The following is a 4,536-nucleotide window of genomic DNA, read 5'->3' on the forward strand; positions in this document are numbered from 1 at the left end:
CATAAATCAGAAACTGATACTAAGATTATATCAGAATCGATTGAGTAATCGATTATAGGTGTTTTGTTCAAACAACGAGATCAAAACAATCGATTGCTCAGTCGACGCATATTCATAGTCATAATCGATTTGGCAATGAGTTGAATTCTTCCTGGAACTCAAACATTTAGTTCAATCGATTTGTAAATCGATTTGGCTGATCACAGTGACTCAGACATTTTAATGCAATCGATTTGCCAATCGACTTGACAGGTCACAATGACTCCAATGTTTTAATTCAATCGATTTGCCAATCGACCTGACTGGTCACCGTGACTCCACTGTTCTAATCCAATCGATTTGCCAATCGATTTGGCTTGTTACAGTAGTTCAGCTATTTTGGTTGAAATCGATGTGCCAAGCGATTATGCAACATGTTTCTGATAAATGATTAACCAGTTCATTCTTTCAATCGATTACCTAAACGATTGCCACAAAACTTGCAGTTTAAGAAACTTAATTCAATTGATTGTCCAATCAATTTGGTTGATCACAGAACTCATTTCTGATGAAAAACTTTTTCACAATCGATTTGCCAATCGATTGATTCAGTAAGTGGTTGGTTCTGTGAATCACAAAATCGATTACTCAATTGATGTCCCAATCGATTGTCCAATTGATTGGATTAAACCCAGAACTCAGGTTTCACTAAAAGCCTTTAAGTAATCGATTTCCCAATCGATTTACTTAGTAAAAACTTTTGTTCTGAGTCAAACAATCGATTGCCCAATTGATTCATCAATTGACTTATCAGTTGATTGATTTACTTTCTTATTTTATGATTTCATTTTTACTTTGGCAAATACTTAAGTATGAAACCATAGTGATGAGTCTACTAAATAACTACTATAACCACTAATCACACTATACATATCTGCATCTTTCTCGAGCACATCCTCCAATTTTGGTTGATTCCTTGAGTTCCAAGCTTTTGTTCCAAGTGTATAGTGTTTGCTTGTTTTTTCCTGAAATGTTACTCAATTCAACCTATTAGATTTATCAAATGATACATGTACATTGTATGTTTGTTAATTATGTCAAAATCATGATCAAGAGGACTTATGTCTAACATTCAATAGGTGTGTTTATGTCATTGGATGAAAATTAAGGTCATTTTCGTCTTCCCTAGGCTTATTCTTGTCCAATTAGGGTTTTTAATCGATCTTGTGCATCCAATAGGTGTGTTTGTGTCATTGGATGAACATTTAGGTCATTTTCGTCCTCCCTAGGCTTATTCTAGTCTAATAAGGGTTTTTAACCAATCTTGTGCATCCAATAGGTGTGTTTGTGTCATTAGATAAACATTAAGGTCATTTTTGTCCTCCCTAGGGTTATTCTAGTCCAATTAGGGTTTTTAACCAATCTTGTGCATCTAATAGGTGTGTTTATGTCATTGGATGAACATTTAGGTCATTTTCGTCTTCCCTATGCTTATTCTTATCCAATTAGGGTTTTTAACCAATCTTGTGCATCTAATAGGTGTGTTTATGTCATTGGATGAACATTTAGGTCATTTTCGTCTTCCCTATGCTTATTCTTATCCAATTAGGGTTTTTAACCAATCTTGTGCATCCAATGGGTGTGTTTGTGTCATTGGACGAACATTTAGGTCATCTTCGTCCTCCCTAGGCTTATTCTAGTCTAATAAGGGTTTTTAACCAACCTTGTGCATCCAATAGGTATGTTTGTGTCATTGGATGAACATTTAGGTCATTTTCGTCCTCCCTAAGTTTATTCTAGTCCAATTAGGGTTTTTAAACAATCTTGTGTATCCATTAGGTGTGTTTGTGTCATTGCATTCACATCTAGGTCATTTTCGTCCTCCCTAGGCTTATTCTTGTCCAATCAGGGTTTTTAACCAATCTTGTGCATCCAATAAGTTCATTTGTGTCTTTGGATGAACATTTAGGTCATTTTCGTCCTCGCTTGGTTTATTCTAGTCCAATTAGGGTTTTTAACCAATCTTGTGCATCCAAAAGGTGTGTTTGTGTCATTGGATGAACATTTAGGTCATTTTCGTCCTCCCTTGGCTTATTCTAGTCCAATAAGGGATTTTAACCAAACTTGTGCTTCCAATAGGTGTGTTTGTGTCATTAGATTCACATTTAGGTCATTTTCGTCCTCCCTAGGCTTATTTTAGTCCAATTAGGGTTTTTAGTCAATCTTGTGCATCCAATAGGTGTGTTTGTCATTGGATGAACATTTAGGTCATTTTCGTCCTCCCTAGGCTTATTCTAGTCCAATTAGGGTTTTTAACGAAGTTAGTGTTATTGGATTAACATTAAGGTCATTTTCGTCCTCCCTAGTGTTATTATTGTCCAACTAGGGTTTTTAAGCAATCTTGTGCATCCAATAATTGTGTTTGTGTCATTGGATTCACATTTAGGTCATTTTCGTTCTCCCTAGGCTTATTCTAATCCAATAAGGGTTTTTAACCAACCTTGTGCATCAAATAGGTGTGTTTGGTTTTTCAACCAATCTTGTGAATCCAATAGGTGTTTTTGTGTCATTGAATTCACGTTTAGGTCATTTTCGTCCTCCCTTGGCATATTCTAGTTCAATTATGGTTTTTAACCAATCTCTTGCATCCAATAGGTATGTTTGTGTCATTGGATGAATATTTAGGTCATTTTCGTATTCCATTGGCTTATTTTTGTCCAATTAGGGTTTTTAACAAATATTTTGCAACCAATAGGTGCGTTTGTGTCATTGGATGAACATTTAGGTCCTTTTCGTCCCCCCTATGCTTATTCTTGTCCAAATAGGGTTTTTAACGAATCTTGTGCATCCAATAGGTGTGTTTGTGTCATTGGTTTCCCATTTAGGTCAATTTCATCCTCTCTAGTCTTATTCTTGTCCAATAAGGGTTTTTAACAAATCTTGTGCATCTAATAGGTGTGTTTGTGTCATTGGATGAACATTTAGGTCATTTTCGTCCTCCCTAGGCTTATAATTGTCCAATTAGGATTTTTAACCAATCTTGTGCATGCAATACGTACGTTTGCGTCATTGGATGAACATTTAGGCCATTTTCGTCCTCCCTAAGTTTATTCTAGTCCAATTAGGGTTTTTAACCATTCTTGTGCATCTAATAGGTGTGTTTGTGTCATTGGATGAACATTTAGGCCATTTTCGTCCTCCCTAAGTTTATTCTAGTCCAATTAGGGTTTTTAACCATTCTTGTGCATCTAATAGGTGTGTTTGTCTCATTGGATGAACATTTAGGTCATTTTCGTCCTCCCTATGCTTATTCAAGTCCAATAAGGGTTTTTAACCAATCTTGTGCATCCAATAGGTGTTTTTGGGTTTTTTACCAATCTTGTGCATCCAATAGGTGTGTTTGTGTCATTGGATTCACATTTAGATCATTTTCGTCCTCCCTTGGCTTTTCCTAGTTCAATTAGGGTTTTTAACTAATCTTGTTCATCCAATGAGGTGTTTGTGTCATTGGATGAACATTTAGGTCATTTTCGTCCTCCCTAAGCTTATTCTAGTCCAATTAGGGTTTTTTAATGAATCTTGTGTATCCAATAGGTGTGCATGTGTCATTGAATTCACGTTTAGGTCATTTTTGTCCTCCCTAAGCTTATTCTTGTTCAATTACGGTTTTAACCAATCTTGTACATCCAATACGTGTGTTTGTGTCATCGAATTCACATTTAGGTCATTTTTGTCCTCCCTAGGCTTATTCTAGTCCAATGAGGGTTTTTAACCAATCTTGTGCATCCAATAGGTGTTTTTTGGTTTTTAACCAATCTTGTGCATCCAATAGGTGTGTTTGTGTCATTGGATTCACTTTTATATCATTTTTGTCCTCCCTTGGCTTATTCTAGTTCAATTAGGGTTTTTAACCAATCTTGTGCATCCAATGGGTGTGTTTGTGTCAATTGACGAATATTTAGGTCCTTTTCGTCCTCCCTATGTTTATTCTAGTCCAATAAGGGTTTTTAACCAATCTTGTGCATCCAATAGTTGTCTCTGTGTCATTGAATTCACATTTAGGTCATTTGTGTCCGCCCTAGGCTTATTCTAGTCCAATTAGGATTTTAACCAATCTTGTACTCCAATACATGTGTTTGTGTCATTGAACGAATATTTAGGTCATTTTCGTCCTCCCTAGGCTTATTCTTGTCCAATTATGGTTTTTAACGAATATTGTTCATCCAATAGGTGTGTTTGTGTCATTGGATTCACATTTAGGTCATTTTCGTCCTCCCTAGGCTTTTACTAGTCCAATAAGGTTTTTTAACCAATCTTGTTCATCAAATAGGTGTGTTTGGGTTTTTAACCAAATATTGGTATCCAATAAGTGTGTTTGTGTCATTCAATTCACATTTAGATCATTTTCGTCCTCCCTTGGTTTTGTTGATTATTATGACCTCGTAATAATCAGAATATATCAGTCTTTAATCAAATTAAAGCAATATTACATACACAGCGGAATTATAATGCGGCATACAAGATTAGCAATTAAAAGTAAAAAGATAAGGGATAGAA

This window comes from Cicer arietinum, chromosome 3 (genome assembly GCF_000331145.2).
Source record: "Cicer arietinum cultivar CDC Frontier isolate Library 1 chromosome 3, Cicar.CDCFrontier_v2.0, whole genome shotgun sequence".
In the NCBI taxonomy this organism is placed as follows: Eukaryota; Viridiplantae; Streptophyta; class Magnoliopsida; order Fabales; family Fabaceae; genus Cicer; species Cicer arietinum.